This window comes from Cibotium barometz, chromosome 16 (genome assembly GCF_041138505.1).
Source record: "Cibotium barometz isolate CiBa-2024 chromosome 16, ASM4113850v1, whole genome shotgun sequence".
NCBI classification, from domain to species: Eukaryota; Viridiplantae; Streptophyta; class Polypodiopsida; order Cyatheales; family Cibotiaceae; genus Cibotium; species Cibotium barometz.
In genome coordinates this window covers 38,798,996-38,809,992 of record NC_141061.1, presented here as the reverse complement: position 1 = coordinate 38,809,992, position 10,997 = coordinate 38,798,996, and the positions used below count along the sequence as shown (strand labels likewise).

The window sequence follows — 10,997 nt, the reverse complement described above, 5'->3', positions numbered from 1 at the left end:
TTGATACTCCAACCATTCCCTAAAAATTGGTTACCCTTGATTTAATGTAATTTTTGGTGATTTTATGTTGATAAATTTATTGTAATCATCACTTAAACACCAGATTGAGTTGTAAAAGGGTAGACACTGCCCTTGAATCTTGAAATCGGATCAAGAGGTAAGACCCCCTTCACATCATCATGAGTACAGCACAAGAAATAGCCAAATTTAATGGGGAGCAGTTTTACACATGGCAAGAGACTGCTACAGCAAACCGAGTGGAGAAGGAACAACATCGGCAAACTTCATGGAGGCTCCAAAGGAAGTGGAGTCGGATCATCTTTTTTTTGAGAGAGAGAGAGAGACCCCACAACCCAATGTAACCTGCCCCAACAAAGTAAAACCACCTCTGAGCCACCTATGATGTAGGCCACGTGGTAGATAGATGTATGTGTGAGCACTTTAGTCAAGGTCGCGGACACTTGTAGTAGCCTTGGACACATAGAGAGAGAGAGAGTCAAGGACTATGAGTTTAGGGACTTGAGGCACTGGTCGCGGGCTATCAAGTAAGAGAGAAACTTGGTATAGGGTCCAGGTGTGCTAGGAGTATTCACTTGAGGGGAGGTGTTGAAATATACAAGTGAATAGGATGTGTGCAGGAACAAGCCCTTGGTTAGAGGCTGTAAAAGAGGATGTGTAAATGTGAAAGAACCTATGAAAAGGTGAGAAGAATCTACTGGGAGAGAATAAAGGGTAGCATGAGAAGATTCAGGAAGTGTGGAGATATTTTGGGAGATATTCTGGGAAAAGTGAAGAGGTGGAGAGAATCAAGCAAAAGAGGTGGAGATATTCTGGGAGAGAGGTGGAGTGAATCAAGGAGAAATCAATGGGATTAGATGCTTAGATATAAACTCTATAAATTGAGGCATTGGCTTAATGAGAATTTGCTGGTTTTTGATTATCCATGCCTACATTAAGCTATTTGCACTAATTATATCATAATTATTTACTAATTACATCTTAATTATTTACTAATCACTTTGTTAATGATGTTGATTCTAGTATTTGATCCACCATAGCTCATCACATTGCTCTAATTTCAACATGATTAGCACTAATCCCTCCCATACCCTATCCCTAAGTAAACCACACATGCTGGATTAGAGTTGCGAGAGAGAGGGAGAGAGAGAACACTCCACTTCTATTGAAAAAATGGGAGAATGAGTAAAAAATAAGAGAAATTGGCTTTTATAGTTCCTAGCCTTTTCTCACTAGGCCGCCTGGGTAAGTGACCCGAGGCGCCCAAAACATAGTAACAAGGCTTTTCTCTATGGTTTCTAGCCTTTTCTCACTAGGCCGCCCGGGTAAGTGACCCGAGGCGCCCAAAACATAGTAACAAGGCTTTTCTCTATGGTTTGGCCAACTCACCAAGATCCTCTTATATGTCCATTGAAGCTCAATACTTAGGAGCGTCTTAAGGGTGTTTCCCTCATCAAATGATGGGACTTACAATATGGCATGAGCGCGTATTACATAAGTGTGCAGACATAGTTGTCGTAGGAATGTTTTAACCAATATGTGGTTAGCAACCTCATGTTATATCCATTCCATGCTTGCGAGAAAAACCTATTTTTTAGTGTGTGGAATACTTTGGCCTTCCAGGCCAATGCTTCATCTGATAGTAGACAGATGGGACATCTAGACCGAGCTTGCCCTCGGTGTCAATTTAGGAGACCGCCTCCCATGCTCCCCCTGGTATCCTGCTCACTGGGGGGGGTAGAGAGAGAATAAGGTTCTCAAGAAGCGGAGCACCAGTTCTTGGCCTAGAGACGACATAGTTGTCAAAGAGTGGCAAACGGTTGGCCCGCACAATTGAGCTGTTAGTCGCCCACCACTAATGCTGATCACGTCCACGTGCACGCCAGGCTAGAAAAGCACAAGAGGATCAGATTCTATCAAAAAGAACCATTATGATCATTTATCCCAGCACACTCTCTAGTTGGCAAGTCCCCCCATCATTGAACGGGCCCTCCGGCCCCTCCAATTTGGTGAGCGATTCCCCATCGACTCTGAGTGCCTAGTGAGGCTAGTAGACCTCACTGAGCCGCCCCATGTGAGCCTCTCCCAGTAACCTTCCTCTTGAATGGATCTGTCCTAGAAACACCCCTACTGCCGAGCCTCTTCACCCGTTGCCCCCCTCCGCCTCCTCCCATGCCCCCTCCCCCTCCTCCTCCATCCTTGCCCATGTCTCTACCCGCAATAGTTTCTTTCGCCCTGCTCTTCGCATTGGAGCCCGCACTCCCCCTTCCCTCTACCTCTCCAAAGCACTCCCATCACCCCCCCCCCCCCCCGGAGTAGCCCCCAAGAGGAGGCAACCGGCAAGTTTTGTCCGTGTGGATGGATTCACCACTTCTCTAAGCTAGTTTAAGAGGACCATTGTCACCTCCCGGGTGAGGGCTCAGTCACCAGGGGGGACCCCAGGATCTTAGGGTAGCCAATGTGGATTATAGTTTCTTCCATTGTCTTTTGGTGGAAGGCAAAGATATGTTTGAGGAGACAGTAGCACAGCTTCGGATATGTGTGGTTTTCCACCACTCCAGACCCTCTACACCAGACAATGGCATGATGATCTTCTCTTTCCTTGTGAGTGCAACTCCACGGACTAAGTGGGACTCAAACTTGATGACTATCACCCATAAAAGGTTAGGCAGTTGAGCTATCGCATCATCTTCACTCATGATCTTTGCATCACCAACATAGTCACCCATCTATGGCCATTGGCTAGGATGGAGCTTGGAGGCTCAACCCATAGAGACCAGGAGAAGGAGATGGTGACCTCCAGCAGCCTAGAGGTGTTGCTCTTTGTGTTCATGCATACTTATGTTGCATATCTCTCCCTCCCCTCTTACAGGTACCTCCATTGTGATTGATGGAGTCCATAGTACACATAATCTTGAACTTGGAAGCAGTGGCATCACATGGAGGACAGGATCCGTGCCCCAATTTGCGCGCCTAGGATGGATTGTGATTATTCCCCATCTAGACCCTCGCCCAAGACTCTTCAAGTGGAGGGCACTTCTGTCTCACATAGAGATTGATATGTGGATAGTCTTGTGGAACATATAGGTTATAGGGGGGCCTCAGTGCTTTCACAGAGGAGGAATCCTTAGCCACTATAGGTAGAGCCATCTTTTGGAGCACAATTTAAAAGGCCCTTCCCTAGTCTTACTTTTGGTGTATGGGAGGTGACTTCAACATAATATAGAGGCAGCAGAGGACAGACTTGGATGAGGTACGACCACAGTCTCAAGAGTAGAGTGCTCTTACCCAGGAGGAGTTGATACTGGCACTTAGGGGACAGGGCCCGTGGCATCTACCAAAGTTTGGGTGTAGCCCTGGGAGCCTCAAATTCTCGAGATCGAATATAGGAGGAGTATCTTGTCAGTCACTTTGTTTTCATATCATACCCCGATTATTCTATCCCACGAGGACCCTAGAGGCACGACATGCATGTGCGCTCTAGGATTTCAGACGGCCTCGTTTAGGACTCCGAGATTTGCACAGCAAGATCAAGCAAATTTGGGCAGGACTAGACTTTATGTCAGGCTCTGCTACATGCACATTGGCCTAGGGGAGATCAACGGTTTCTTGGAGGAGGTAGCCCAGAGCAAACTAGAGGGCTTTCGAGACCAAGAGAGGATTCTAAGGAGGGACTTAGCCTCTTTACAACGGTGTAAGGAGCGTTCCCGAGATAGCCCATGGATTGAGAGCTAGCTTGCTACCGACCACATAGAGATTACACCCATTAAGGAGAGGAGGGTGGAGTATATCATGCCAGAGCTTCAATCTGGACCCAAGCTAGGGATAGAGTCACAAGAGACTTCTTTAAGATAGCCATCCCCCCCAAGAGGAGAGATGGTATTGGCAATGCTGCGTGGCCACGATGGAGCTATTGTTTTTGACCCCCCCATGTGAGAGACATCACCATTGATTTCTTTCGTTCTCTTCTCGTAGGTGATGGATGCGTGTGAGAGGGTCTCGCGACGCATGAGAGAGGTGGCTCCCCCATCTCTTCAATCCTTCTTACTGAAAGAGTCCATTCACAGCAGAGGAGTTGCCAGAGGCGATGCTGGCATTACCCAGGGGTGTACGGGCTTCCAATCTCTTTCTTTCTTCGTCATCACTAGGACCTCATGGAAGGCAGCCTTTGCATTGCCTTTAATGAGATTATGCTAATAAGAGGTGCCATGCAAGAGAGGCTATTAGAGGGCTTGATTCACTTGATGAGATTATGCTCACAGGTTCCATGCCAGAGAGGTGCTAGAGGGCATGATTCACTTGATTCCCAAGTAGTGTGGTGATAGATTGGAGATCCAACAGTGGAGACCCACCATCACTCTTCTAGGGACTGCCTATAAGATCTTGGCCAAGGCCATTACTAGGAGACTTCAGCCCCCCTTTCTCTCAAACTGGATTCATGACATTCAAACTAGATTTGTTTAGGATCGGAGCATTTTGGACAATATTTTCACCTTTTGGGAGGCAACATCTTCAGCTAGGATGCGACAGGACCTCATAGTGCTACTCTGAGACTTTGAGAATGCTTATGATAGGGTATATGGGAGCTTTCGGGAGGGCAAGATGAGCCGGATGGGTTTCCCCATGGAGGGCACAATGAGCCGGATGGGTTTCCTCATGGACTCGATTTGTGGAGTCTCATGACTTTACTCAGCATCACATAGCTAGGTTCTCATTCAGGGAGCCCATGGATTCCCCCTTTCTCGCTCGATTTGGTAGGGTTGTCCTCTAGCATCTTACCTCTTCCTATTTGTCACCAAGGCCATAAGGAGTTTCCTCTCAGCCCAGGAGATCGGGCTTCAAGGACTACATCTTTCCCTCTGCCCATGCAGAAGGAGCTTCTTGACTCAGAGTTTGTAGACATCACAACAACCTTCCTTTCAGAAGAGGCGATCGAGATTTCTGGTCGCGCATCAAGAGCACATATCAACTGGAACAAGTCATGTGGTTTTTGGGTAGACTCAGCACCCGCCGTGACTTGGTGCCTAGTTGAGGCTTTTTAGTGGATCTCGAGCGGCACTCCAATTTGGTATCTTGGTTGCTAGGTGGGAATTGATATCTCTTTTGAGCAGTAGCTCACTCTTCTCCTTCTAAGTATTCGAAAGAAGCTATTATACTAAAGTTCTGTGAGGCTCTCCCTAGCTAGGCCTTCTCCCAGGCATGTATTGGCTAGGTACAATCAATTGATCCAGAACTTCTTATGGGCTGGTAGTGATGTGAGGCCAGCCCGAAGGTCAAGGTGGCATGGAGAGTGATCATTCAGCCATGTCGTAGAGGGAGTCTAGGCCTCATTGAGCTTGCTATTCAGAGTCGTGCCCTGCTGGGCAAGTTGATTATTAGAGGATTCCTTCCCGGTGGTAAGACCTAGAAGGATTTCCTATTGGCCCGGATATCAGCCCCCGCACCTCGAGTCTTGGAGACCCTTGGCCACAGAGTATCAGATGGATTTTCACAGAGATGTGGACCCACTATTTTAGTCCAACACACATACTAATAAATCAATGTCTTCACTAAAATAATCAGTCAAGCATACATATTTAAAGATTTTAATTTAGTTGTAAGACAAGGTGATGGTCTCAACTTTTAAAATTGCATTGATAACAAAACAACGTATATGAACCCTTGCTTATATTTGGATCATCTAGTGAGAAACTTATGAAAATAGTGTTTATTATTATATAAAATGACTCGATATTCCACCTAAAGCCTTATGAGATATTTAAAAATGCATAAATTAGTCTCTTATTCTATAGTATGGAATATGGTTCAAAATTTCTAAACTTTTGTCTAAAACAAAGTACCTAAAAGGATAGGTGTATATGTGATTAGCTCTCACAAAATGCACGAGCAAAGCATAACATTGTATAGAACATGTGTGCAAGATTTGGTCCTAATCTATTATTGTTTGCTCAACTATAAAAATCCTCAAAGCTTTTTTTTTTGAGACAGCTAAATACCTTAAAATTTTTATGGAGACCTAAATTTTGAAGTTCTAATCGATTTTTTAGTGGCATAAGATGGATTGTATTACACCATACATATGTTTCTGAAGCAATGCATATCCAAAAACTTTGGATTGTCACATGAGAAATTTGCTAATTAAAGCCCTCAATCCAAGTATAGTTCAAAGAGCTCTGCATCACAACTGTAATTTGGCCTATGAATTCTTATGAAATTAAAAAGCCTACTAGAGATAACCAATGTGATTTCAAAAAATCTCAATTTTTCTTCACTATATACCCAATGATATCGAAAAAAAGAAACCTTTGATTTTCATTGTCCATCTGTTCTAAATAATTCCATAAAGTGGATCACTAATAATGAGAACATAAATATATCCACATTAAACACTTTTCTTTCCTAGTACCAAACTAGTATTAACAATCAATTACAGCATAAAAGTTCACAAAGCCATACATTTTATATTAAGAAGAATAGTGTTTGTGTGTGTGCATGAATAGCTAATGAATGTCTGTTTCAGGGTGTGCGAATAAATACCTCATGAATGCTCGTTTCAGGGATGCTATTTGAATTTGTTGCACTTAGACCACACCTTTAACAATCACTTACAACATAGAAGCTTTGTGTGTCTGTGTGAAGAGTGTGTTTTGAATTAACTTTAATATATATATATATCTTTACGAAGTACAGGACCTAGTTTCAAAAGAGGTAACTCTCCCTCACATAACACTCTCACCACGGTAGCTTAAAGTTAGTAGAGTCCAGTTACTATATTATTATTCTCATGCCCGATGCTGCCTATCAGTGAAATGAGCCGACAGAGGCACCGCCATTTCACAGGAAAGCTTCAGCAGCTCCGTAAGTTCCACAGGGTGGCGCTCGTCTACGGAGAGGTGAAATCGTTGCACGATCTTGGCCACCCAGAGGTGAACTGTTGCCAAGGCGAGGGCCTTGCCGGGGCAAACTCTTGCGCCCGCACCGAAGGGAGCCAAGCGCAGGTCGCTCCCCCTCACATCCAGGTCCTCCCCGCCGTCCCTAGGTAGGAACCGCTCTGGCGCGAACTTGTCGGGTTCGGACCAAATGGCGGGATCATGCGTGATTGCCCACATGTTCACCATGGCCGTGGTTCCGGCAGGGACATGATGGCCCGCAACCTCCACGTCGTGCATGGCGAGCCTTGCCCACGACAGCAAAGGCCCAGGCGGATGTAGGCGCAGACCTTCTTTCACAACTGCTTGCAGGTAAGGCATGCTGGCCACATCGGCATCGCGGACGGTGTCACCCTTTACCCCCACCATGGCCTCCACTTCAGCATGCAGCTTTGCCTGCACGGTAGGATTCAGAACGAGCTCGGCAAGGATCCACTCTGTAAGGATGGCCATGGTATCTGTGCCTCGGAAAATCATCTCCTATTGTCACAATATGGCCAAACACGAGTCAGCAACCAAAAATTAGTACTTCACGTAAATGTGAGGAGAGCTTATACATGACTAGCGTAAGTAAGAAGGTAGAACATTATTATTTTGCAACTCACCCACAGAATGGATACCATATCGGCATCAGCCAATTTTTCCACCCCTTCCAAACCGAGGAGCACGTCCACAAAGTCGCACGAATCCCTCGTGTTACTATTGCGAGTGATAGCACCAGCAATATTGCTGCTCCTGTGCTCGTCTATTATTTTCTGCACGAACGCGTGCACTCGCGGCACTAGCTCGTCACAGCGCTGTCGGATGCGCAAGGGGTCGACACACTCGAAAGCTGCAGGCAAGTGGTCCGCCATGTTGAAGGCTCCCAGCAGCTCGAAGCCTTCCCGCACCATGCTTTGCACCTCCACAGCCTCGGCGCTGTTATGCTCGGAGAATGCGTAACGCCTGCCGAACACGGTGGCCAAAATGTTGTTGAGGGCTGCATGCTGCAGGTAAGGGCGCACCTTCTGCACGCAGCTATCATGGACGTGAGAGGCTATGGCTTCTAGCATGATGGATGCTTCGAGCTGGCGGGTGCGCTCGTGAGCCGCAATGCGACATGGGGAGAAGAGGTGCGAGGCGGCGGAGGCTGCGCCAGTGATCTCCGTAGGACGCGAATCCAACGGCGCGCCCGAAGAGGAGCTGCTTCGCCGACTGGGTGAGAGGGCGTTCTGCGAAGGCGGTGCTGCATAGAATGTCGCGGGCAACGCTAGGCTGACTGGAGACGACAACGCGTGTGGACCCCAAACTTACAGCCATGAGAGAGCGAGCATTGTGGCTGGACGCGAGGGCCGCAAGGCGGCGGTGGGCGGTGTAGCTACAAGTTCCGGAGAAAGAGAGGAGGGAACCCAGTACTGGGAGGCCACGTGGACCTGGAATGGGAGGTAGGCGGCGGGAGGCAGCAGGCTTGCAGAAGAAGCTCCTCATTCCCCAGGCTGGACCGCCAGGGTACGCCCAGCTCAGGAGGAGCCACATTACAAAGAACGCAAGGACAAAGAGAGCGGACGAAAACAACCTGGGAGCGGAGGAAACAGAGAGGAAGTGGAGGAGGAGGGTGTGGTCAAGGTGGGTGCATGTGGCGGAGAAGAGTTCAAGAGCCATCGCTGGAAACTTCAAATTTGCACTGCCTTTGATGCGCACGAGGTGCGCTTAAAAAGAGTTCGGTATACTATACTAGCCTTAGCAAATCATGATTAGCTATGATCTAGACTGTGATGTTAATAATATATTCACCTTTTTTACCTAACTAGTGGGTAACTAGTGCTCTTCTTCCAGAACCTCCACATTCTTACCACCAGGTGGTAGCTTTGTGAAACTCTTCTTTAAGATAATATAGAGAAGAGATAAGCAACGAGTGAAGATAAACATGATTTCACCTTTTTCTTTAATAAATGTTTGGACATGTCCTTTGAAAAGTTTATCCAAGCTACACGTCCAAACTTTTAAAAAACCTTCAATTAGAATAAGAAAGGCCAAAAGGTAAAAATTCCATCGTTTTAAGGTGTACACTTGTCATTACGGTGTAGCTCTTGGAACGGACATGAAGCTTTCATTATTCATCCAATAGATAGATGATAATAATAGGTCTTGTAATAGGGTGGATATGTATGACCTCACACCGACCCTAGCACAAGGCCATGCATCAAATGTGCACAAAATGCTTCTAGTTGAAAACTTGGGGCCTCTCAAGAAGGGGATTCGCTTGTGAGGGCACATGTAGGTGAGGCAATGAGATGTCCTTCCTCGTCATGACTATTTCGACCTTCTCCTCCTTAGGATGGAGAATGGGATGGGCTTTATAATTTTTTTGGATTATAGTGTGCTTTCACGTGATCTTCTTGTTTTGCGAAGGCAACCAAATCTAGCCATATCCAAAAGGAGGTTGCCTTTCTCCTTTGTAAACTATGATACTTCACAACCAAATCTAGCCATATCCAAAAGGATGTTGTCTCTCCTTTGTAAATTATGATACTCGTGGCATGCCTTTTGCTAACCTTTGTTAACATTTGATGAGAGAATGACTCTTATATGCTTTCTTGTAATCTTTGTAAAAGTCCCCAATCCTCATGCTTGGGAAATCTAAAAGCATGTCTTGTTCACAATCATGTTTATTGATTCAAAGCTTTGCATTATCGTATTATCATGTAGGGGGGTGCTAACTCTTACGTAGCCAAGGTTGACAACTTGTTTTTTTGTGCTTCTATGGACTCTATATTGTGGTGCAACTTTATGATGCACTCTTAGGGGTTTGCTTTAATATATGTGTACTATATCATTTGAATTCAACAAAAGAGGTTTTCTATTTCAAGTTTTTGAGATACATTTAGAGAAATGTACTAAGGTATTTTTTATAAAAGAATTGTGAGTTTGTAAAAACAAGGGATCATTTTAATTCTTAGAAAATGTAATTTCAAAATACCTCTTAAATGAAGTGATGTATAGGTTTTCTATAGAGTGAACCAGTCTCGAGGGTGCTCTTAATGTAAAGGCCTACAACTGTCCTTTTTCATAAATAAGCTTGTGAGTTTAAATTTTTTCATTCTTCAAAACATGTTTGCTAGCAAAAAGTAATCTTAAAGGAAGTTCATTCTTTCTTCAATACTATTTTTAGTACATTTGAAATTCTCATAATAAGAGTTCATGATAATAAATTTGTAACATCTCTCTAAATGAGTTCAAATCTCACAATTCATCTAAAATCCCAAAGTTAAGGTTTTAGTACTTTTTTGATGTTTTATATCATTGGAGGTCATGATAAGTCCCCTATGCTCTTATAAATCATTGGACAACATAGGATTTTTGAAAAGATATACTTTAGGACAAGATTTATAGCTCATACATATTGTCTAGCATTCTAAGTAAAAATAACAAGCTAATGAAATGCACAATCATTGCTCAAAAGAAGAAAACCACTTTTATCTTCCTTTAAATATCTCTTAAATATTATGCACATGTGTGGGCTAGTGGCATTCACTCGATTTTGATATACTTTACAATTAAATAAAACAAACTCATCATTGTGATATACATTAGCTTGTGTAGGCAAAAAATTTGTCATTCACCATGAAAAGTAACCGAATTAGACTAAATGAGTGTAACAATCTTTACATCATACAATCATAGATTATCCAAATAATCTAAAGCATAGTTGTATCTTTTTGAATATTTCAAGTCTTACCATTGTGATGACCTGCAATGATTGTGATCACAAGATCAAAACATATGCATGCTTTATGAAAGCTTAAGAGATAAGTTATTAATGCACTTAACTCTCCGATATATTGCTATACTAAGTACTATCCTATTATAAACATGGACTCTACAATATGAGTATGGTTTTTTTGCTAGCAAAGCATTTAAAGAAGTTTGTGCTACTCCATGAAAAGATGTTGTAGTTTTTTGTTTCTCTATGTTATAAGTGCCACATATTGTCTTATATAGTGGAACCCCTAAGTTATTTTTTCTTCATATACCTAAGCCTATAAATTGACATGCGGGATATCACATGAT

The 10,997-nt window shown here is 44.1% G+C and overlaps 1 pseudogene; it reads right to left on the bottom strand.

The window, feature by feature from the left end:
* Positions 1–6,565: 6,565 nt before the first annotated feature.
* Positions 6,566–8,626, bottom strand: LOC147630627 (cytochrome P450 78A4-like; annotated as a pseudogene).
* Positions 8,627–10,997: the final 2,371 nt, after the last annotated feature.